Raw genomic sequence first — 26,260 nt, 5'->3', positions numbered from 1 at the left:
GGGACATTTTTAAATATTGCTCTTACAAACTTAGTAAGTAGCCAGAATAACAGGTTTTGCATTAGTATGAACTTTCTGAAGGGTATGAAGTTCGACATTCAAATGGTTGTCGTTACTTTCTAACTTCAATATTTAATGATTTGCTACTAATTATTCAAAAAAAACACAATTTTATGAAAAACGGACCAAAAATCTGGACGTTCTGCGAAAATCTGTACAGTTGAGAGGTATGATTAGGAATCTATTTCCACATACTGCAAAAAAATGTTCTAGCTGTGTTAAATGTTAATGACACTTTTTTAAAAAGTGAAGTTTTATATAATGTTAGCCTAGATATCAAACAGCATTACAGTGAGATGCAATCCACTATAATTAAAAAATATATAACATTTGGCTGTAGGCAGTGCAGAGTTTTCCCACTAGTGGTATAATACGGCCAAAAGGGTGAAGCCCAAGTGCCCAATAAAAGCCAGCTATGGGTAAATTTTTATACCCCACAAAGAAATATTATATACTGCTATTATACAATAACACTTAGAAAAGCAAATTTCTTAACTTTTTTAAATGCCATTGCTGCATTCATAGGTTCATAGATTAGTACTAAGCTAACTGCCCTTGTGAGTCATTTTAAGCCTAGCCAATTATCCCTTGTGAGACTCAAACCCTGCACTTTGTGTTTGTAAGGCAGACACCTTAACCATTAGGCCACCCTCCTGGAAATTAATTTCTGTTTCATCCCTTACCACTAATTTCAGTATGCTGAATAGCTTTATGGATATATCATGCATACATAATTCCATACCAATTGTATTGCTTGGTCGGTAACTTAAACTGAAGTGCACTTTTTTCCCCTTTAGGGAATCATGACTGCGCACCATGAATGAGTTTACTCTTTTAACTGTTGTATTTAGAGTTGTTCAGGATCATCGGTGCTTGCTGGAGGGTGGCATTTTGTTTCAAAACAAGCAGCTTGTTGTACTTACTGTGCGAAGAAACAGCAACGGCAGTTTTTTCAGCTATAGTCACAGCAAATTCTCTTTCTTTTACTTTTATTTTGAAACTAGCTGCCTTGGATAATGCTCGACTTAAAATCATGTGTGATGATGTGAGGTACTGCTAGGTATGCCAGGAGAAGTAGGGCAGTGGATGTATAACATATGGGCAGTGGATGTATAACATATGCCAGCACAGCTAGCTGGAATTTTGTAAAGAATTACATGTTGTTTCTATATCAAATTGATTTGTACAGATGTTTGTGTTGAAAATGTATTTGTAAAGATGCTTGTGTTCAAAATGGACCAATTGTGCCCTACCAGACAGAAAAAGAAATACACATACATTATTGTAACTGTGTATATGTATTTGTTTTAACAGAAGATACTAGAAGAGAAGAGGTTAATCTCAAACTCTGAAATTAGTTTGAAATTAAATTACCTGGGCCTATACTATAAAGATGTTATCTTACAGTTCTCAATGCAGCCAGAGACAAAAAGTCTGTACTAGAAAGCTTCCTACATTGTCACTGGGGGTGGACTATTTGCTGCTCTGGAAGGGTGAAGGTTTGAAATGGTTTTATGACTTCCAGGAGCTGCAGCAGAAATTAGCAAGGCTGTCTGTGTGTGTATTATTGACACATAGGTGCTAAATCCTGGTAGTTTCAATCAATGGGGGGTTGCATGGGAACCAGAAGTTAGATGACCAGATGTATGTGATGCCATTCTGTAATCCATCACTAAAAATGTGATGTCATTCTGTAATCCATCACTAAAAATAATGTTTGTTCTAGGTAAGACTGAAGTCTCAGAGCACTCTTTTTTTAACTTGACAAAGAAGGCTCTCTCATCTACTTCATCTTGCCTTGCTCTAGTAAGTAACCAGAGAATAATTATTTAGATTAGTCATGAAAATATAGTAAGATTACTTAAGTATTGTTTTTCTGCAACTGTGTGAACCTGTCCAACTGTGTTATTTTTAATATTTCCAGTGACTGAAACTCTGGTGTTTACTGTAAGTAGGTACTCAGTATTTTCATGTTCTTTTCTTATTATTAAATATATTTAAACTTTTCATTTTGGCTGGGCCTTTAGAGAATATTTAAAACTTTGAGAATACTTATATTTATTGGGTGATACTGTGGCCACTCCTGGAAGCCTTACTGTATTGGTCAAACTACCATTTGTATTAATAACTTCACTGGGTACCCTGCAGGAGCCTCAAAGTAGCTGGAGTTGGGGTGTCTGGTGGCAGTGTAACTACCTTATAGTCTGGGAAGAAGGAGCATAGCTAGTAAATCTGTGCCAGCCTTTCCCAGGTGTGTGTGTGTGTGCGTGTGTGTGTGTGTGTGTGTGTGTGTGTGTGTGCTACTTGGAGCACAGACAAAGCACTGGCTTCACAGACAGGGTGCTGGAGAACTTGGCTTGGACATTCGGCTGAAGTCTCAACCCTATAGCTGTACCAGTGGGGAGTCTTACTGGGGGCCTGGAGGGAGACAGACAGAGAAATCCAAACCCTGGACTGAGTGTGTTCCCTGTGTGCTATTAAGGGAAATTGTGCTCGATGCAGAGAGCTGCATCTGGAAATACTGGGTGTTATCTATTTTTGTTCCAAGTGAAAATCCCTCTCCAGTGACAGTGGTGAGGATTCTGGCTCCTTGATTGCCAGTCCAGAGGGGGATGTCACAACATATACTAGCGAACAACCAAGAACTTCACATTTCTGAAACCAATGACATTTCTTTGTATATTTTTTGGTATAAACAGCACAAAAAGATGTGAATAGATGGTATGAAGTATTTCTGAATCCAATAACTTTCAAAATAATGAAAACAATCAGTGTTTATGCATGGATTAAAAAAATGTACAAAACAAAAATATATCCAACACCTGCTGAGAGATGCACTTCTACAGAAAGAATCTTTTTTAAGTTCTTTCAACAAAATTTAAGAATCACACTAGCAACAAGCCATCATCAGTAGTATGACTATGTCTGAGTGCACAACTCTTTCTTAGGCTCATTTAATCAGAGTTGCTGATCTTTTGGCAATGATGCCAGAGACGATTCTGCTTGCATCTGCAGCCATCTTGGCAAGAAAAACAAAATTAAGTATTATTTTGCACTTGTATTCCTTGTTTTCATTACATTGTGAATGATTTTTGTGAAATTTATTGTTTTTCCAGCACCTGCATAGAGTTTTAAATTGCATTTTTCTGACTGCTGTTCTGCATTTAAATACATTTTGTCTACAGCGTTTCAATCCTTTAGTCATCTGTTTTGTGATTCGGTAACACTTGGGCTCCAAACCAGCCATTTTACATTAAAATGGTCAAAGTCTGCACTCTTGTAGCAGGAGAGAGCTGATTTCACCTATTTGATGTGGGAGTTGCTGGGGGAAAGCTTATTGTCTACTTATCTGATGGCCTTAGGACAATGTAAAACTTATTTTTTTCTGCTTTTATATAAGCCTTGTGTTTAACGGGTGTTAGTGCTCCCTGTACATACAAAATCAGCAGACTTTGCACTTTCTCTATAAAAACTACTTCAGAATTTACCTCAGTTCCAGGCTACTCAAGGAGTAACTAGTTTGCGCACTGAGCATCTCTAGATATAATTACTACAGCACCCAGGACCACCGTTGCTCAAACAACAACTGGTTTGGGCACAGGACAGTATTGTTGGATAGAGAACTTTAGATTACATTAAGTAAGCACCCATTCCCTCATCTGGGTACAAACACCCTCTGTTCCTTTCCCTTGTAAAGGAAACATTGAGACCTGCAACCATGGAGTTCCTGCTATCTCAGCATCTAGCTTGGTGGGCATGAGCATCCTAAGGCAATGTAGCAATTCCATTATGTACAATAACAACTACTTAATTCAGGAGCAGACAAATGCAGGATGTTACAGATGTAGTTATACAGTGTCAATGGAAGCTATGCTCTCGCATACTGACACAACTAACACCAAACAGGTTGTCAGTAACACACACACTACACTAACCACACTTACAAAGGAGCAGACACAGACTCACATACGCATAAGGTGCTCACATGCAACTTACCGAAACCTCAAAGGCCTCTCAGATGCAGTTCTCAGAGGATCTGCATGCACATAAACAAGGCAATTCCCACCACAGCAAATAAAACTACATCTCATTGAGTCTCAACTACCAAATGTGTAAGTTGTAACACCACACAGGCCAATGTTTTGGTCATAGGAGACTCCGTTGTGAGACACACTGATGTCCCTCTCACCAGGTCAGATAAGGCCAAGATTAGAGTTAGTTGCATGTCAGGGGCCAGGAGGATCCAGATCACTAAACCCCAAACACCAGTATGACTCGGTCATAGTCTATGTGGGCATAAATGATCAGAGACGTACCTCCCTGGACTATATGAAGTGAGAGACATGACTGAGCTCTCAGATTATGTGTTAAGGCAGGTATAAGCTTAGCACTGAGCAGCATTCTACTGTCTACTGGGATGATGCCATAATACCAAAAGAAAATAATTGACTTAACTGGCTTAGCTACTGGTGTCAATCCAAAGGGGTCTAATATTTGTCAGCCTGGGAGAACAAGGTTGACAGGCTATGCTGCTTTGCCAGACAAGGTCTTTACCTGTCACCCCTAGGCTTTTGGATATTGGCCAAAACATTATCCACCCCTATACTGCCTTTTTTTGGTAGTGCCAAACAGACAAACCTTCTGAAATAACAAAATATATTCAGGATAAGCTAAAGGTATTACTGGTCAATGCTAGGAGTCTCAACAGGAAACTGCATTCCCTGGAAGCACTCAACACCCTGGAGAATGCTGATATTTGTGCAGTTATTGAAACATGGTTCAAAGCCATGTAAAGCACTCCAGCAGTGCATTGCTGCAATGCCTTTCACATGTTCCAGTCACACAATGCACATGAGAGGGCAAAAGGTGGAGGTGAATCTATCTACATAAAGGATAAGCACATCAAGACTGGTCAAACAATATGACATGCTTGAGCTGCTCCATGACAAACTAACCAGAGAAAAAAATCCATTACTACATTCTTGCTAGCTACAGGTCCCCTAATATAAACCAGGAAGCCCATACATCATACATGAAGTCACTTCAATCACCCACCATTCAGCCCAATACCAAACTCGTGGGTGATTTTAACTACCCCTCCACTAACTGGGAAGCATACACATGCAGGCCCAAAAGTTTCGACACTTTGTTAATGCAAATGTCCTGGAGCAGCTAGTCTGCACTCCCACTAGGGATACAAATATCCTGGACCTGGTACTCACAAATATGGAGGAGCACAGCAGTCCCCCCCCAAGTATGTCGTCCTCACTGGTTAGTTCAGGTCACAAAGCAGCCTCCCTCAAAATAAATAAAAATCTAGCCCCCCACCTAACCCCAAAAACCTTTAAGAGCTTTTCTAAGGCAAACTACATCCTATTAAGTAATGGTATAGTTACTTTCATAGCTCTTGCAAACCCAGAAAACACAGAAGCCTATACAGGGATTTGGAGAAAAACTTTGTACGACCATATAAACTATATAGAAACGGCAGTACCAGACCAAAAGAAGCCTACGTCAAGCTGCAAAAACAAGCCACCTTGGTGGACCACTGGTATAAATAGGTCCTATAATCAAAGAAAGAAGAATCTTGGCTAGACGCAAGGGAAAATGTGTTCAACAGAGCAAAACAAATCCTTCATTAGTGTAAATAAGCAAATCAGAGAACAAGTCAAATCTTCAGAAGCACATTTTAAGGCAAAAATAACCTCCCATGCTAAGGTTAACCAAAAGGTATTTTTCAGTTATGTCCGCAATCTTCAGGGGAACACCAGCACTGTGCAGAATTACTTCTAGATGGCATTGCCTACACTCAGCCAGAAGATATAGCAAATCTACTAGACAATGAATTCAGCACTAATTTCACCTCCCCATCACCTACAGCTACTCCCAAGAAATATCCTCCATGATTCCTCTACAAGTCATCACCAAAACACAGGTCACCACTGAGCTCTCTAAAGCTAAGAACACAGCTTCAAAATGTCCTGACAATATCCCAGGATGCTTCTTAAAAAGCTTAGAACAGGACCTATCAGGACTACTAGGATCTCTGTTTAACCACAGCCTTCTGATTGTGTCCACCACTCCACCAGGAAAAAGACAAAGTCATCCCTCTGCATAAAGGGGACCATCAACTGACCCAGGAAATTACAGAACCATTAACTTGACTAGTCTTGTATGGAAGGCCAAAAAAAGAATAATCATGGGAGGGTGGAGCCAAGATGGCTAACTGACAGGAGCACACCTTCAGTGTTCCACTGAATTTACTTTAAATAATGAGAAAAAGAGGAACACAAACATTTTGTAATCTATTCCTGATCATCAAATCATTTCAAATTCTGATTTTCCAGAAGATTTCTCAAACTTTTCTAGTCAAGATTTTCTGGAGACCTTCTGAAGTAAAAGAAAATTATTGCTTCCAAATATTCACGTTCAGATTCATCTCTAAAAAAAAGGCTTCCAACTGGTCACTTCAACAATACAGGATCTTTCTCTGAAGCTGGATAGTCTACAAGAAAACCTAAATAATCTAAAATAAAAAAAGCATAAAAAAACTGATTTATTAGCAGACATGATCCATCAACATCAAACAAAAATATCTAACATAACAGCACTCTTGGATATAGATGGTACACTAAGAGAAGAAGAAACTGAATTCCTCATCAAATAAAATACTTGGTTACAAAATAAGCTGGAAGATTTTGAGAACAAGGACAGGAGGTCTAATATCAGAATTTTTGGTCTGCCTGAAAAAGCTGAAGATGATATAATTGCTTTTCTGTCTACCTGGATTCCAAAAATCCTAAATTTACAAGGCGTTTCCAATGACAAAGATAGGGCAAACCGTTCTATTGGTAAGCCAGCTTCTCCTATTTCTACTTCTTTTTCAAGATCCAGAATTGTAAAATGCATTTTTTTTTTACAAAGAATTAATTTTAAATTCTGCTTGGTCAATGTTTTCCCTTAAAAAATTAACAACATAACATCAGATCTTATAATGACTGTTCTACCAAAACAGTGGAAAAAAGGGAAAAAAATGTTGGCCTTTAATAAAGTTATTAAAACAATTTCAAAGCTCAGATCATCTTCCCAGCAAGAATAAAAATCTTTTTACAAAATGAGACAAGAACTTCCCACAACACAGATGAAGCCATAATTTTCATAAAAAATAATAATATAGTCTCCTAAGACATGGACAGGGCATCTACCACGCTGAAGAGCTCTCCTGACAAGTCTGAAAAATCACTATGGTCAAATGCTAAAATGAAAAAAAGAAAATTAACCAACCACAGGAACCTCTCTCAAAAGTTCTAAGGAACACTTACACCACACAACTAAACTGCTGTCTAATTCTCTCATATGACAATTTTTGAAATCATATTTTTACATTTTTTTAATTCAGCATAATTATAAATATGTCTTTCATTGTCTCTAATCTTCTTTACTTCAGATTACAAGTAATGATTTTAGAGGTATGCAATACTTTTTTTTTGTTCACAAAAGTCTTGAATACATTCGATACAATACATGTCTGTGAATTGTTTAATATAACACAATGACTCCTTGTCATTTTAAGAACTGCATATGTTCTAGCATGTATGCCATAAGCATAACTGTAAAATATCTGTTTGACAAGACATGGCAACTCACGTGTATACTGGTAGCATTGGAGTTTGGCTGTGGATGACTGACTGTTCTGAATGAGTGATCTATTGACTGGCATTTGTAGCAGATTATAAAATCTATGTCAGATGAGAAAAGGCATCTCCCATGTATGTTGTTAGTGCTGGAGTTTGACTGTGAATGTTTCTTTAACCTATGATGATGTCCACTGACTGGGATTTGTTGGTGATGCCTAGCATTGCTTGGGGTGATATGTGCTATTGTTTAAATGAGTACATTGATGTACTGATGGAGTTTGGGTTGGTGATTTCAACTGTGTGGGTCAGCATTCGACAGGTTCCTTTGCAGAGCTTTATCAAATAAGAAAATGATACCAGCTGCAGCTATATTAAATTTCCCGCACTTTGCCACGAGGCTGACAAGATTATAACTCTTATTAGAGCAATGATATTCACTACCTTAGACAATAGAACTGCCTCGGCATGTAGATGAAGGGTGAGCTCATGCATGAGCTTTTGTTTCTATGACAAGAGTGATGGCGGTGCATGCCTTGATATGAAGCAGATCAAATTACACACTTCTTGGCAGTTGCTTTTTAAAAATCTTTTATGAATGCCTAGTATCAGAGTCTCCTGTTCTTATGACAATTACATATAGTGGTACATAACATCATCCTCAAATTACCGGAAAAAAGGTATCATTAGAACACATTATGCCATCAAATTATACCAGGAACTAGTATTAATTTTTTATTTTGCTTGCGTCAGCCCATAGATTTATTTAAACATACAAGTTTATGATTAATTGCATTAAAGATACTTTCCTCTTAGTTAATCCAAGTTAATGTACCACATGGGATGTTTACAATCTGTAACTCTACAGATTTGACAGTATAGTCTAGGGTCCAATACATAATTGCTCATGCTGTACTGCCAATAGATTGCATTTATATCTAAAATAACATTTTGAACAACATGAAGTTGTGTTCAAGCTTGCTCCCAGGAATACAATTTGTTGGCAGGGTACAAGATGTGATTTCTTTTCGTTTATGGTGTACCCCACATAGGTTGTCAATTTTTGTACAGACGCCAGATGATTCAATAGTATGTCCTGGCTTTCTGCCCGAATCAGACCCTCGTCCAGGTATGGGTATATTTGAATATTTCTTTGCCTGCAAACGCAATGACTGGAGCTAGGCATTTTGTGAATAACCTGGGCACAGTAGATAAGCCAAAGGGCAATGCAGAGAACTGATAGTGCATGAAGCTTGCTTTGAAGCGTAGGTATCTTCTGCAAGATTCCCCGTTTTCAGCACAGTCAGGAATCAACATCATTTTCTGTTTAAACAATCTAATAATATGCTGCTGATACTTTAACATATGAAGCTGGCAGTTTAAGGCCCTAATGGCCAAGGTTTCAGAAGTGTATATCTTTTTACCCTATCCATCCAGTGCCCTGGAATCTCTATCACAGGGGGTAGGATTTTTGGCAGTAGTAGCCTTAATGCCCTTGGGACACTGTGAAATGGTCTCAGGATCTGCAGTAGGATTTTTAAAGAGGCACTTGTGAGAGTCAGGAACGCTGTAATATCTATCTGGTTTTCTGGGAGCAGGAGAGTCAGGGGCCAAGCTAGATTCCGAAAAGGCATCATCAACAATGTCCAGTACAGGGGGGATAGCTAAAAGGCCTGTGTTGGGGCAGGAGTAAGAAATCCCCAAGCCTCTTTTTAGAATCAGGGGGAAGAGGGGAACGCAGTCCCAGCAGAAGAGGGCAACAGGCCCTTAAGGATCAATTTGTCTCGCCTGTCCTTAAGTACCCTGGGGTTAAACCCAGGACAAATAGGACAGGAGGACTGGAGGTGTTCAGCCCCCAAGCAGACCACGCACAGAGTGTGGCAATCTGCTGGGGAAAGCTTATGGCCACACCCTGTGCACTTTCTGAAACCAGGCTTCAGGGCATCCGCCATCCTTTCAGCCGGCCCAGAAACACACACACACACTCACATGGGAAAGGAAAGGAAAGCCTACTCTTTTTTTAAACGAATAACCCACGGGAGGTACAGAAAAGTCAGAGAAGTGAAAGTCAAGAGAAAAGCTAAAACAGAAACATACAACCTTACAAATATGGCAAAAAAAAAAAAACGTTGGAGCTCTGACCACGCTTGTTCACTCTCAGGCGGCAAACAAGATCTGAGGGGAGAAGGGAGACAGGGGGCATTATGGGAAGGGGAGGAGCATGGAGCTCAGAGCCATAGCTGGAAAATGCGGCCATGTTGGATCCGGTGCGGATCCGAAGACCCACAGGTTCCACAGGTTGAAGTTCAAATGAAGTAGACTACTTCACATCAGTACTTTTATATTAATATTAAATGTATTTAATAAAAAACAGAATTTATATATATTCTCCAGCTATTTATGTTTTTAGTGGAACTCTGATATGGTGTTTCTAGTAAAGAGCTTTAGTGAGGTTGGGTCTTACAGGATTAAAGTTTAGGAGGATTTTCACTTCTAGACTAGGAATTTCTATAAGTTCTATGTACATAGTCATGTTGACTTTATTTCATGTTTTTGGTTATAACCGTTTTATCTCAGCATGCCATTTATGGATAGCTCTCTTGTATCAACAATCCATAGTTACTACCAAAAGTTTACTGCACTCAGTAACATATCTGTTTAACATTTTAGAGCTATTATGGTTGTGTTCATGTCGCCCTGCTAGACAGGGGTCCAGGGAAGTAAATATTGTGGTAAGAAATATCCGGGGAATTGTTTGGCTAGGCTTGTATAGGCCCTAGGGCCGACGGCCTAGTACCAACCTATGAACCTATATACTTTTATGGATTTATTTTTAACTTCTTTAAATGTTAACGGATTAAATAATCCAGTGAAAACAGGAAGTCTACTAAAATATTTAAATATCAACAAAGCACATGTAATTTTTCTTCAAGAAATATATTTTAAAAGTTTAGATCAAGTCACCTGAAGGCCTAGAAAATGCACAATTTTGGTGGAATCAATTTTTAATCCAAACGAAGAGGTGACATGACTTTATGGAAAAATAATACCATAATGCCCCAGGTTGTTAAGAAATATGATAATCAGGAAGGTCTAACATCTTTGGTAGTTATAAAATAAAAAACAGAATTTGGACTTTGGTTAATGTATATTGGTTCCGGGGGTGGGCATTAAACTAGTTAAAAAAGATTTAGATATCATTCTTAGCAAAACACAAGGTGACCTAATATTAGGAGGGGATTTTAGTTGTATTTTAAATTCTGAATGAATAATTTCTAGCTAATTAAGACCATCTCCACAAGCAAAAGCTCTTAATAGTTGAACAGATTTACTCAATCTAAAAGATACTTTTTATGCATGAGAGGACAAATCCTTAGAACTTGTACATTATTCCTTTAATTATGGCACACAAAAAAAGAATTGATGATACTTTTACTTTTACTTCACATGACCTCTTACCTAATAAAGTTAATCTCACTAATACCTTGTCCATTATCTGACCATAATGCACTTTCTGTGCACTTTAATAATTTATCTTTAATTAACAGAATTCCTTTGTATATATAATCAAATTAAATAATTCAAATCTTGGGCTCTCAGAAACAAATTCTTTTACAAAACTAATTCTAGACAAGTCAGTCATCTTGTGACATAGGATTCTTACAAGACATATATATTTGGCAAGATATTAGCTTGGGCTAAAAGTAAAATAAAAGAATGGGCTAAAGAATTCTTGGACATTCAAACCAAAAAGTTAAATACTAAATCTAAACTGGAAGTAAGATCACACTAATACTACAAAATCTGAAATAATAAATAAAATATAACAAAATCCTGTATCATACGATTGGCTTTAGCTTTAGAAAAACTAAAAATAGACTCATAACACTTGAACCCCAAAACACTTGAAAAATCTTACCAAAATAATGAAGTTTCAAACTAAAGTCAATGAAATACATTAAATAAAAACCCCAAAAATAAAACAATCTGCACAGATACAGGAGATATATAAACATGCTTTTAAGTAATACTACATGTCTTTACACCAAAGTCCAAACCAGTTCATTTCAGTTAAAAGCTGTATGACTTCATAGCATCTTCTGTTATAAAACAGTTCAATACTAGAACAAAGGAAAAACTAACTGATCAAATCACTCTAAGCAATCTCAGAAGAAAAGCTAAAAATCAAAAAATTCCCAGGAAATGATGGCTTATTACCACAAATTTATCTTTCTACCCAAGTAAATATTACTTCTAATTCACAATGTTTTTCTATCATTTAATCATTGGGGTCATTTCCACCTTCCTGGAAATATTACACAATAATTCTCAGTCATGCTCTGCATATATACCAATGATTATAAAATCATTATATCTATTCTGACAGACTTAAAAAGTCTATACTAGAATTAATACAGAACAATATGGTTTTATTCATGAGACAAACCCAAGACAAGATCAAAAGACTACTTACATGTATGGATTTACTAAACAACAAACAATAAGAAATAACTTTTATCAACCTTGCTATACAAATAAACGTTGACTGATTACACTGGCATTATTTATTCAAATTGTTAGAGTTACTTGACTTTCCCTCACAATTTATGGATTGCTTATATCAATTGTACAAAATCAACAAGGTATATATGCTAAACAGGGGCTGTTCTTATGACATATACAGTTAAGAGTAACAAAACAATGTTGTCCCTTATCTCCTACACTCTTTTCTGTAACCATAGAAACTTTGGCAATAGCAATTAGATACAATCTAAAAATAAAGGGCATATATAACTGAATGAAAATCTTAATTCAAAAATTAAGCTCTTTGCAGATGACATTATGTTAACTTTAGCATATATAAAATCAATGAAATAATTCAATTTAGTTATAAAAAAAATCAGTGTTGCTAGACATTCACTTCAACTCTTCTAATTCCAAATATTTTATTCTAAACAATAATAAAAAAAAATACTGTAACAAGATTTGACAGCAATCTCACAGGCATTGAAACCCAATCTACCAGCCAGATTCAATAACACCTATACTAAGTGTACAAAATATGTATTCAATAACATTTTTGTGCTTTCTAGTCACTCAAAGATTACACTAAGTGTTCATGTAGTCTACACTTTGTGGTAACCTTTATGAATCCCTGTCAATATTTAAAGCTGCAAGAAAATCAGTATGAAAACTAAAATTAGGAGGGAAAAGGTACGAGTTATGCCTATGTTCTCTGTTCACTCAGAATGTTGTACATTGTACACAGTGTGTGCATTACTGAATCCTGGGGTATGTCTTATCTGGTCATTATTATAAGCAAATTGATTGAAGAAACCAAGGACAATGACAATAAAAAATATTTGAGGATATCTACCAAATTACTAAATAAAAGGTACACATTGATAATTCCCTTAGAAGATAAAACCATTTTAATTAAATGGAGCCTATTTCCAAATATTTCATATATTATACACTCTTTAGCCCTTCCTCCCAAAAAGGGATATTAAAAACATTAATAAATTAATTTTAAACTTCTTGTGGCACCCTAAAAAAACTAAATAGGTCTATCTTCATCATACTAGAACTTCGACTCTTGGATGAATCAATTTCTCAGATACTGAAACTTATGTTAATACAGCTATGCTTAGAGTTGTGGTGAATTTTGTGATGATGTGTGGTATTGCCATCTGTGCCAGGAAGAATAGGGCAGTGCATGTGTAACATGTGCCAGCATAGTTAGCTGAAGTTTTGTAAATAATTTTGTGTCATTTGACAAACACACTGACTTGTACAGATGTTTCTGTTAAAAATGTATCAGCAGTGTTACTACAACTGATTAAATGTATAGGTTTAAACAATTCTGGAGGGAAGAGTAGAAGTTCTTGAAATTGTTCTATAGCTTTTAAATGCTGCAACAGATCTTAGCAAAGCTCTGAGTCTGTACTGTACCAGAGTCAGGTGATCAAACGTGATATTCTACAACCAGCACTCTACAACCAGCACTGAGAAGATGGAACTCACACAGCAACTTATTTTGTTTTCTTTGGAGCCAGATATAAAAATCTATGACAATTATCACAATTGTTCAGTTAGTTCAGTTCAGTGCAAGTTAGAAGCTCATCACCTTGCCTTGTGGAAGCATCTAAGCATCTAATCCTGCCTCGCTGTATTAAGTTAGCTAGGGAACAGCTACTCCTTAGACAGTCAGGAAATACAGTGAGATTAGTTAAGTAGTATTTTTCTGCATCAGTTTGACTCTGTCCAACTGTGTTATTTGAAACTCTGGTGTTTATTGTACTTAGATATTTAGTATTCTCATGTTTTCTATTTTATTATTTACTATTAAATATTTTTATACCTCTCACTGTGTCTGCATTGTGGCTGGTGTTTTAGAGAATACTATTAACATCTTGAAATTACTAGTGCTTATTTTAGTGACGCCATGGCCACTCCGAAAAGCCTTGTTGCTTTGGTTACACTCTACCATTTATATTAGTATTGATTTTACTCAGTATAATTGGATACCCTTGTAAGAGCCTGAGAGTAGTTGACTGGTGGCAGTGTAGTTGCCTTATAGTCTGGGCAGGAGGAGTACAGCTAGTAAATCTGCACCAGCCTTTCTCAGGAGTACGTATGTGTGAAAATCAAATACCCAGGTGTAGGTGTGTCAGCTACTTGGAAATGGGACACAGTACTTCAAAGGGAATCCTGTTTGGGATCTGGAGAGAAAGAGTCCAGTCCCATATCTGAAGCATGTTCCCTGTGTGCTATTGGGGGAACTGTGATTGATGCAGAGAGCTGCATCTGAAAATACTGTGCAAGATTCATTCCTGTTCTTTGTGACCATCTCTCACCACTGTCAGTGATGAGGATAGAGGCTCCTTGATTACTGGCCTGGGGCAGAGAGGCCATCACATACTGGTGGCTGAGAGGTGGGATATTAACTGAACTACAGTAGACTGTGGGCAGTTGTCACTGAAAGTGTGTGCACTCTGAAAAGTCACAAGGCAAGCAGAGTTTCATTTTTACAAAAGTTTCATTAATTTTTGTTAGTTTAGTTTAGTCAGGGAAAGAGGACAAACATACCAGCAGAGGATTACGATATGTTGACTAAGAACCAGTTAGCCAAGGTATGCAAAGCCAAAGGACTGGCGCAGGTTATCCAGACTAAATAGGAAATTATTTCAAATCACAGTTGCAGGGTGGACTAATGGCCAGGAGGACAACTAGTCTGGTGATGGAGATGTACAGTCTTCAGAAACAGGACAGTTAACCTTTTCGTCAGAGCTCTTAAAAATCCATCTGGAGTTAAACAGACTTGAACTGGAGACCAAACGTTTGCACACCAGAAAAAGACTGCAGGTTTTGGAGGCTGTGGAAAAGGAGAAGCAGCGTCAACTTACTAGAGGCAAAACCTTTGGAGATCAAAGAAAATGAGAGACTGCTGCATTTGGAGATCTAGGAAAATGAGGGACAGTCATGACTGGAGGCTGAAGAAAAACAGAAGCAGCGACAACATGAGAGGGAGATGTTGACTCTTCATTAGGGTCATGAAGATAATGGGAAAGGGAATAACCGGACCCCAGAAGCAACATAGGTCAGCAAATTTCTTCCACAATTTGTAGAGGGGGTGACACTGATAGTTTTATTCATATATTTGAAAGAGTAGGTAAACAGTAAACAGTATAGTGTTGACCAAGAGCTCTGGGTATGGTTCCTGATAGTTTTAATCCATGGTAAAGTTGTAACTGTGGTTTCTAAAGTGTCCGATACTCATTGTTTAAACTATGATAGAGTGAAAAAAGAAGTTATGTACTCACCATAACGTTCCATCTGAGTAGTTATACTTCATTTTCTGCAACCTGTGGGTATTCAGATCCATATCGTCATATCGTATCCGAGCCGGCAACATTTTATCAAGCATCTACTCCAAGCTCCTCCCCTTACACATAATCCCTCACCTCTCCTACCTTCCCTCAGATAGAGTTTGCCACTAACCAAACTATTAGCAACTCAATAACATTAACCTAGAACAGGTTCGGGGGAAGGAGGGAGGGACGGTTGCAGAAAATGAAGTAGAACTACTCAGATGGAACGTTATGGGGAGTACATAACTTCTTTATCTGAAGTAGTTAACTTCATTTATCTGCAACCTGTGGGACAGAGTCCCCAGCTACCAAAAATGGGAGGCCTTCATGGAAGGTTATTCCTGAGCACTGCAGAGCCAAAGGACGCTCTCCCTCTAGAGATCAAATCCAAATTATAATGACAGATGAATGTATTTGACCTTGCCCAGGTCGCTGATGCACAGATATCATCCAGAGAAACCCTAGACCAAAAAGCAGCATAAGTTACCATAGATCTGGTGGAACGGGCTTTAACAGGACCAGGTGGGGATAGGTCTTTATCCCTATAGACTTGCAAAAATTCCCCCAAAATTTTGGGGGAAGAGTTTGGGGCCCCTGGGAAATAGTTTCTAGATCAACAGAATGGGCCTTAAAGAGATGTTTATGGGTTTCAGGAACCCTGTAATATCTGTCTGGTTTGACAGGAGCAGGAGGGAGAGAATCAGGAGAAGCACTCGAGTCTGAGTACACATCATCCAATACATCTAACACTGGTGGGGATAGCTAAAGGCCTGTGCTGGGGTAACTTAAGGAAAGTACGAAGCCTTTTCCTGGAATCGGAGAATTCCTGGCCCTGCCACTGAAAATGCTCTCTCATGGAGTGGAGAATTTCCCCGAAAGAAATATCTTCAGGAGGAGAGGCAGATGGAATAGATTCCTCAGCATCAGAATCCTCGTAGGCCTGGAAGGATTCTTCCTGGGAATCTGAATGGTCTGAGTCACCAGAGGCTTCATCTGAGGAAAGGGTATCTGTCTGCTCAACCCTAGGCCTTTTGTCTGCAGGCGGCTGAGAACCTCTGTCTGGATGAGCCTGGGAGCCTCTGATTAAGGAAATTAGATCTGCAGCTAAAGTCATAATCTGTCTATCAGAAGTGGGACCCTGAGAAAAAGATTTAGGAGGGTGAGACTTAGCCAGGCTGGCAGCCTTAGCACGTGTGTAGGCCTTGATGGACAGACACCGGAGGCCTAGCTGCCCCACGTGCTGGAGTAACTTAGTCCACCGGTATGGTGTCAGGCAAACCTTGGGCTTCGGTTTCAGGAGGAAAATCAACAACCGGCACCAGAGTAGGCTCCAGGGCCGAAGTGATCGGTAAAGCGGTGTCGTCGGTCTGGAGCGGTTGGATTACCGCCTCCGAAGAGACCGATGCACTCGCGGTAGGTTTTGGCGTGGTGTCGGTGGAAGTCACGGGCCGAGAATGTCGGTCCCGGTCCTTCCGTTTTTTGGAAATATGTGTTGTCGGTTGTTCCGACGGCATGATATAGGAGAAATTTTCCCCAAAAAAGTCTTCAGCAAATTCTGCCTGGCGCCTGAGTGTGCGCTTATTGAAGCAAGCACAGGCCGAGACGTCGTGGTCTGGGCCAAGGCAGGGAAGGCAGTAAGAATGGAAGTCCTTATGAGGTATTTGTTTACCACAAGACAAACAGTTATTAATTTTTGCAGTTTTATCTGACATCGGCTGAGGCAAGAAAAGGTTCCCCAATGGGGTACTTAGCTTTTTGATGACTTCGGTAACTGAAAACACAGGAGCTGACCGACCGGCACTTGCGAACTGCTTCTGCTTCGGGCACCACGTGGCAAGAAAGACTGAAGAAGATGGCGTCGGCTGATGCTTTTATACCCCAGCCGCTCTGACGTCGGGGAGGAGGTGACATCAGCCGACGCCGGACCCAGACTTTGGAATCCGGCCGACCGAGGGGCTGCCTGAGGCAGGACAACCCATATGTAAGGATTGCAGTTGCATTCTTGAAGGACATCGTGATATTCTACAACCAGCACTGAGAAGATGGAACTCACACAGCAACTTATTTTGTTTTCTTTGGAGCCAGATATAAAAATCTATGACAATTATCACAATTGTTCAGTTAGTTCAGTTCAGTGCAAGTTAGAAGCTCATCACCTTGCCTTGTGGAAGCATCTAAGCATCTAATCCTGCCTCGCTGTATTAAGTTAGCTAGGGAACAGCTACTCCTTAGACAGTCAGGAAATACAGTGAGATTAGTTAAGTATTATTTTTCTGCATCAGTTTGACTCTGTCCAACTGTGTTATTTGAAACTCTGGTGTTTATTGTACTTAATTCTCTTGTTTTCTATTTTATTATTTACTATTAAATATTTTTATACCTCTCACTGTGTCTGCATTGTGGCTGGTGTTTTAGAGAATAAACATCTTGAAATTAATTGTGCTTATTTTAGTGACGCCATGGCCACTCCGAAAAGCCTTGTTGCTTTGGTTACACTCTACCATTTATATTAGTATTGATTTTACTCAGTATAATTGGATACCCTTGTAAGAGCCTGAGAGTAGTTGACTGGTGGCAGTGTGGTTGCCTTATAGTCTGGGCAGGAGGAGTACAGCTAGTAAATCTGCACCAGCCTTTCTCAGGAGTACGTATGTGTGAAAATCAAATACCCAGGTGTAGGTGTGTCAGCTACTTGGAAATGGGACACAGTACTCCAAAGGGAATCCTGTTTGGGATCTGGAGAGAAAGAGTCCAGTCCCATATCTGAAGCATGTTCCCTGTGTGCTCTTGAGGGAACTGTGATTGATGCAGAGAGCTGCATCTGAAAATACTGTGCAAGATTCATTCCTGTTCTTTGTGACCGTCTCTCACCACTGTCAGTGATGAGGATAGAGGCTCCTTGATTACTGGCCTGGGGCAGAGAGGCCATCACATACTGGTGGCTGAGAGGTGGGATATTAACTGAACTACAGTAGACTGTGGGCAGTTGTCACTGAAAGTGTGTGCACTCTGAAAAGTCACAAGGCAAGCAGAGTTTCATTTTTACAAAAGTTTCATTAATTTTTGTTAGTTTAGTTTAGTCAGGGAAAGAGGACAAACATACCAGCAGAGGATTACGATATGTTGACAAAGAACCGGTTAGACAAGGTATGCAAAGCCAAAGGACTGGTGCAGGTTATCCAGACTAAATAGGAAATGATTTCAACTTTAATCACAGTTGCAGGGTGGACCAATGGCCAGGAGGACAACTAGTCTGGTGATGGAGATGTACAGTCTTCAGAAACAGGACAGTTAACCTTTTCTTCAGAGCTCTTAAAAATCCATCTTGAGTTAAACAGACTTGGAACTGGAGGCCAAACGTTTGCACACCAGAAAAAGACTGCAGGTTTTGGAGGCTGTGGAAAAGGAGAAGCAGCGTCAACTTGAACTAGAGGCAAAACCTTTGGAGATCAAAGAAAATGAGAGACTGCTACGTTTGTAGATCTAGGAAAATGAGGGACAGTCATGACTGGAGGCTGAAGAAAAACAGAAGCAGCGACAACATGAGAGGGAGATGTTGACTCTTCATTAGGGTCATGGAGATAATGGGGAAGGGAATAACTGGACCCCAGAAGCAACATAGGTCAGCAAATTTCTTCCACAATTTGTAGAGGGGGTGACACTGACAGTTTTATTCATATATTTGAAAGCGTAGGTAAACAGTATAGTGTTGACCAAGAGCTCTGGGTATGGTTCCTGATAGTTTTAATCCATGGTAAAGTTGTAACTGTGGTTTCTAAAGTGTCTGATACTGATTGTTTAAACTATGATAGAGTGAAAAAAGAAGTTATGTACTCACCATAACGTTCCATCTGAGTAGTTATACTTCATTTTCTGCAACCTGTGGGTATTCAGATCCATATCGTATCCGAGCCGGCAACATTTTATCAAGCATCTACTCCAAGCTCCTCCCCTTACACATAATCCCTCACCTCTCCTACCTTCCCTCAGATGAGTTTGCCACTAACCAAACTATTAGCAACTCAATAACATTAACCTAGAACAGGTTCAGGGGAAGGAGGGAGGGACGGTTGCAGAAAATGAAGTATAACTACTCAGATGGAACGTTATGGGGGAGTACATAACTTCTTTATCTGAAGTAGTTAACTTCATTTATCTGCAACCTGTGGGACAGAGTTCCCCAGCTACCAAAACTCATGGGAGGCCCTCATGGAAAGTTATTCCTAAGCACCGCAGAGCCAAAGGACGCTCTCCCTCTAGAGATCAAATCCAACTTATAATGACAGATGAATGTATGTGACCTTGCCCAGGTCGCTGCTGCACAGATATCATCCAGAGAAACCCTAGTCCAAAAAGCAGCATAAGTTACCATAGATCTGGTGGAACGGGCTTTAAAAGGACCAGGTGGGGATAGGTCTTTATCCCTATAGACTTGCAGTATACATTGTGTAACCCACCTGGCTAAGGAGACCTTGGAAATGGCCTTGCCCAAAACGAGTCTAGAAAAGGACACGAACAATTGGTCAGACTTACGAAATTGCTTAGTCCTGTGTAGACAGAAACAAAGCTGTCTATGAACATCTAGCAAGTGCATCTTATATTCACCCTTGTTCTGGAAATTTGGAAAGAACACAGGCAGATTAATCATCTGGTTAATGTTAGATTCAGAAGTCATTTTTGGTAAGAAAGAAGGGTTCATGCGAAGTGAAACTCTGTCTTTATGAAAAATCAAGTAGGGGGGCACGGCAGACAAAGCTTGGATCTCAGAAATCCTTTTAGCCGAAGTAATGGCCACTAAAAAGTCGGTCTTCCAGGACAGAAATTTTAAGTCTTCTGACACTGCTGGTTCAAAAGGGGGTGCCGCCAATGCCTGCAGAACTAGAGTAAGGGCCCAAGTGGGGACGGAATTCTTAATTAGGGGACGCAAGAGAAAAGTACCTTTTATATAGGCATTGCACAATCTCAAGGAGGCCAAAGCATTAAAATGTTCACCAATATAAAAATTAGATATGGCTGCCAGTTGTACTTTCACTGTGGAGGAACTAGCCCCTTGTTGAAAAATATATGACAAAAACTCCCAAGACTGCAGGTACCGGGGCAATAAATGGATCGATGTTTCTCTGAGAAGCCCAAATAGAGAAGCGTTTCCATTTGCTGCAATAAGCCTTCCTAGTGGAAGCTTTGAGGGATGCCACCAGAATACTCTTTACCAAAGATGATAAACCAAAGATGATAAACCAGGAGTCCTAGCGATCAGAGGAACTGGAGCAACCAAGCAGTCAGCTTGAGGCTGTCCAGGTCGGGCGGACTGATGCCCGAGGGGAGGGACATGAGATCCGGGCAGGGAGCTAGAATCCGTGGAGGAGTTGGAGCATGAGAACAGAGGAAGGGGAACCACACTTGACGAGGCCAGAACGGGGCAATGATCACTTGGCACCCTAGTCAATATGCTTTCTGAAGAAACTTCGGAATTAGAGGTAGTGGGGGATGGGCATACAGTAACCCGGGAGGCCAAGCATGGACTAGAACATTTCTGGGGGAGTCCCCTGTGGAGGGGATTAGAGCGAAGAACTCACTGCAGTTCGCGTTGGAAAGAGATGCGGAGAGATCACAGCAAGGGTGACCCCACGCTAGGAAGATCTCCTCCGCTACTGACTGTTTCAGAGACCACTCATATGGCATTAGAATAGCCCGACTCAATATGTCTGCTAAAATAGAGCATCCTGGGATGTGCATTGCAATCAGTAACCGACTGGTGGAAATCGTCCACTCCCACACTCTCATGGCCTCGCGGCAGAGAAGGTAAAATCTGGTCCCTCCTTGTTTGTTGATGTACCAGACAACGGACATGTTGTCTGACTGAACTGCAATCGTCCACGGGGGGAGAACAGTGTGAAAGACTTGCAACGCCAAAAGTACTGCCCTCATCTCCAGAACACCGATATGCAATCTGGTCTCGGTTTGGGACCACGTGCCTTGGACTGCCCTTCCCAAAAAGTGCTCCCCCACCTGAGCTGGGATGCGTCCGTGGTCACTGTGGCTTGGGCTGGGAATGTTAAGAATGGGCGACCTGCCAAGATGTCCGGTGATTGGAGCCACCAAAGAAGTCTTGCAGGCTTTGCTGATCCATATGGGGTAGTCCATGGGGGAGGTCTAACCAAGACCACTGAACTGCCAAGGTCCACTGAAGCACCCTCATGTGAAGGCACGCACATGGTAGAATTGAAATTGCTGCTGCCATGGAGCCTAGGGTGGAGAATGTTGCTCGACATCGGTGTCCTGGGGCCGAGGATCACTGACACATGGGCCCGTAGGTTCTGGATCCTGTCCTGAATGAGGAAAAAATAGTAGTGTGTCCAACCGTGCCCCTATGAATTCCACGGTCTGTGTCGGATTTAGGCGGGACTTGAAGATGTTGATGGTGATCCCTAAATTAACTGCAAGATGCATGAAGGAGTCTCTGGCCATGCAAAGTAGATGCTTGGTGGTAGCAGTGAGGAGCCTATCGTCTAGGTAAGGAAACAGCTGAATTCCCAGAAACGTCAGGTCAGCCGCTACTACTGCCATAACCTTGGTAAACACCCTGGGGGCTGTGGTGAGACCAAAGGGTAGGGCTCTGAACTGGAAATGATTGGCTCCCAGCCAGAAGCGAAGAAATCTCCTGGAGCTTCTGCAAATCTTGACGTGGTAGTAAGCGTCCTGGAGGTCTATCGAGCACATCCAGTCGCATCCTCGGAGATAAGGTAGGATGGACTGTAAGGCGACCATCCAGAATTTCTGCTTGGCTACCGACAGGTTCAGGGTAGACAGGTCCAATATGGGTCTGAGGTCCCCGGTCTTTTTTTGGCACTAAAAAGAACCTGGAATAAACGCTTAATCCAGACTGATCTGCGGGGACCGATTTGATGTCCCGACTGTAAAAGAGCTTTGAAATTTTGTGCGCTGCGGCCTCCCTTTGAGCGGGTGGGACACCCGGGAGGCGCTTTGATTGTATAGGTGGGGTGATGAACGGGATGGATGTATCCTCTGGATATTATTTGGAGCACCCAACGGTCCGTCGTGATGGACTCCCAAGCTGTTAGGTACAATGACAATCTTCCCCTGACTGCCTCCAGAGTAGGACAGTCGGGCAACCCCTCAGAGTTGCTATGCGGGTCGGTCCGAGAAGGTCCCCTCGACCCAAAGTACCTCGGGCCCCCTCTGCCTCTGGGGAGGCATCTGTCTTGTCCCCCTCTTCCTTTAGGGGATGAGTTGTCCTGAGTGTCGTGGGAAACCTGGGATTTTCGGAACCACATCTTCTTCTGCCCTCTCTGATTCCTAGAAAAGGATATTTGAGGGCTAGAGAAGCGGACTCCACAGAGTCTTCCCGTCCTTCTCGCTCTGGACTAAGGTGTCACGGACTGTCTTCCCAAAAAGGGAGGAAACATTAAAGGGAGCATTCATGAAAGACGCCTTCGCCTTGAAGGGATCCGTGAATTGACAGAGTCTGAGCCAGGGGTGCCGTCTCATAGCTACAGCAGTCCCAGCTGCCCTAGCTGCTCCTTCTGTGGCATGGGAAAGATGACGCATGGACATGTTAGAAACGGATTTCAGAGTCCACATTTTCACCGAGAACAGTCGCTTGTCCACTGGCGACGACAACTCTGGGGGGGCACAGCTAATTCCATGACCAGGTCTCGCTGTAGTCGAATAACGCGTGTCAAATAATTCAGCGCTCGCCGCTGAAGAAAAAACTCGCTTCCCAAAGCAATCCACCGCCCTAGACTCTTTGTCCGGAGGGTGGATCGAAGAACTTTCCTGAGCCAGATCTCTCTTGGTGACGGCCACCATCACCATAGCATCCACAGGGGATCCCTTGTACCGAGCCTGTCTGTCTGCGGGAGGAGAAAGAATCCTTTCTGGGCGTTTGGGTACAAGCTCTTTGGTGCCAGGCTCCTTCCATGCCTGCATGGTGATAAGATCCACTAATGGATCTCCAGGAGGGGACACCCAGGATGTAGATGGGCCCATGCCAAAGGCCTCCAAGAATACTGACTCATCCATTGAGGGTTTTGGGGCTGACCAACCTCCTCTCTGGCGGAGGATTTTCATGTCGTCTCCAAAGGAGACATCCTCAGGAGTTGACCTGGGGGAACCTTCACCTTCATCCAAGTCAGTATCTTCTGTGAGGTACTCGGGGGAGTCCATGTGCCTTACACGAATGCTTATGTGGGGCCTCTTCAGCGGGACTCTCTGAAGAGGGCTCATAAGTCATTGGAGGGGGGGGTTCCACGATGGGATCCACCTGGGGTTCCTCTGGCATGGGCTGATCCTGGGACAAGCTGATGGGAGTCACGACCAAATCCAAGGCAGTCTGGGCGGAGTCCAAGGCAATGGGCTGGGGTCTCAATCCCTGGGAGAGAACCCTCTCCACCACGTCAAAGGCTGAAGGAGAGAGCACCTCCTTGGCAACCAACAAGGAAGAAGCTCTCCCCGGCTCTGCCATGAGGATTGGGGCCGAGGCCAAGGTAGCCAGGGTTCCGAAGGAACGGCTCGGATCCAACAAATTCTCCGTTCTCTCAGATCTGGGTCACTGTTCTTGGCCCCGAGAGTTGCTCGGATCCAAACAAGTCTGATCCGAGGAACTCGAGGTAATGACCGGCGTCGAGGTTGGAGGAACTGTTGGCACCGAACCCCCAGCTCCGTGGATCCTCAGATCCATAAACCCCGAGACCGATGGTCGGATCAGGGAAGGAGAGATAGGCTGAAAGAAGGGCATAGAGGTCTCCTCTCCGGCCGGAGAGGGGCCTAGCAAGACTCCCATTTGTTTTTGGGTCTGAATGAATCTCCGCATCATCCTGTACACGTCAAGCTCCGATAGACTCGAGTCGACTGTGAGGAGGCGACCGACTCGGATCTGGCCCTGTGAAACGACCTCGAAGAAAGCCTCCGATCCAAGGGCTCCATCGGCTCCGGGGTGAACCTCGGGGAATGGAGCAGAGGAGAAGTGGTCCTAATAACTTTCACAGGTGGACTGGGAAAAGGCTCCCGCTCATGAGATCGCTTGCAGTGCCTCTCTACCATTTTCTCTCTCTCTTTTTTGCCCTTATTTGTAGCTTTTGTCCCCACCTCAGCAGGCTTAGAGGGAGGTTGAGTCCCAGCCTGAGGGGGTGGTTGGTCAACTACAGGAGCCGATGCAGAGGCCGTCGTCTCTAAGGCAGAAACTGGTAGCAGGCTCTTGGCTACCAGTTTCACCTTCCTCTCTTCAAGGGCTCTGGGATTGAACCCTGCACACACAGAACATGGCAAACTAAGATGGGGAACGCCAAGGCAAATAACACACAGAGTGTGGCCATCAGCCGGTGAAAGCTTGTGGCCACACTCACAATGGTTTAGGCTGGTCAGCCATAACACACTCTACTGAGCAAAACGCTAGACTAGACACACAGGGCCGGCCTTAGCTGAAACGGCGCCCTAGGCGAAGTAGTGCTCCGGTGCCCCTTAAGCCCCACCCACACCAAACTCAAGGAACAACCCTTTTTGAGCCATGCCCACAAAACACTCCAGTTCTTTCAGTGTTTAAATGCATGAATGTTTAAATGCATGAAAATCTAAGTCATACTGTAAGACACCTTGTAGTGTAGTTGACTGCAGTTGAAGGCTGAATTCTCCTTAACAAACCTGGTTGATCTTTAGCTAGTGTAGCGCTACAGTCATGAGACAGTATTAAAATCAGCATTCCAAGTAAAACAGCAAGAGTAACACAAACACCAGCACAAGAAGGTGGTCAGTTTCATCTCATTAGCACCCTTGCACCCTTCTCTAGCTTAGTTTTTCCATTAAACTGTTTTTTTTTTTTTGTTGCATTTATTGCACCTTCTAACGTACACCTCATGCATGCATACATTCACTCCAAATTCAGGAAAAGAGGTTTCAAAAGCAGCGCCTTTAAAATTTGAGACTACAGCTGCTACCTGGAGAATATCCCACTATCCACAAAGTACAGTTTTGTACCTACCATAAATGTAGATGTCCGATAGGTATGCATCTGCAGTCCTAACATATGAGTTGTCCTGCCTCAGGCAGCCCTTCGGTCGGCCGGATTCCAAAGTCTGGGTCTGGCCTCGGCTGATGTCGCACTTCACCCGACGTCATAGCTGCTATTTATTGGGTATAAAGGCATCAGCCGACGCCATTTTCCTCAGTGTTTCTTGCCCCAGATGCCAGGTGCCCTCTAGGAAGGCTAAATTTGGATAAATGCAAATAATTCCAAACAGTAGAGAGCAAACAATATAAATATATATACAAACAAATACACCATACTAGATTCCCCCAGCTAGCTAAAAGAGGGGTAAATACCCTAGGAATACCACAGAGGGGAAGGAGGGTGGGTAATCCTGACTGCAGATGCATACCTATCGGACATCTACATTTATGGTAGGTACAAAACTGTACTATGTCCTTCAAGGATGCATCTGCAGTCCTAACATATGGGTAGAATACCATAGCCAAACTGGGGGAGGAGGCACTAAGATAAAGATGGTGTAGTTAAGATCCCTTGCAAAACGGCAGTTGCAAAACCTGCTCGGGATCTAGAGTATAAGGGAAGATTATAATGCTTGGAAAATGTATGCACGGAGCTCCAAGTAGCAGCTTCTAAAATGTCTTTGGTAGCCACTCCTCGTAGGAAAGCTGTAGTGGTGGCTGTAGCTCTTG

General features: G+C 41.8%; 1 protein-coding gene across 3 annotated transcripts in view; it reads right to left on the bottom strand.

The window, feature by feature from the left end:
* The window catches only part of CTSO (cathepsin O), a 466,290-nt gene that overhangs the window by 3,764 nt on the left and 436,266 nt on the right, over positions 1–26,260 (bottom strand). The gene's annotated exons all lie outside the window — the stretch shown is intronic.

Source organism: Protopterus annectens, chromosome 2.part1, assembly GCF_019279795.1.
Source record: "Protopterus annectens isolate FY-2018-M chromosome 2.part1, PAN1.0, whole genome shotgun sequence".
Classification (NCBI taxonomy): domain Eukaryota; kingdom Metazoa; phylum Chordata; order Ceratodontiformes; family Protopteridae; genus Protopterus; species Protopterus annectens.
This window is presented reverse-complemented; position numbering and strand designations above follow the sequence as displayed.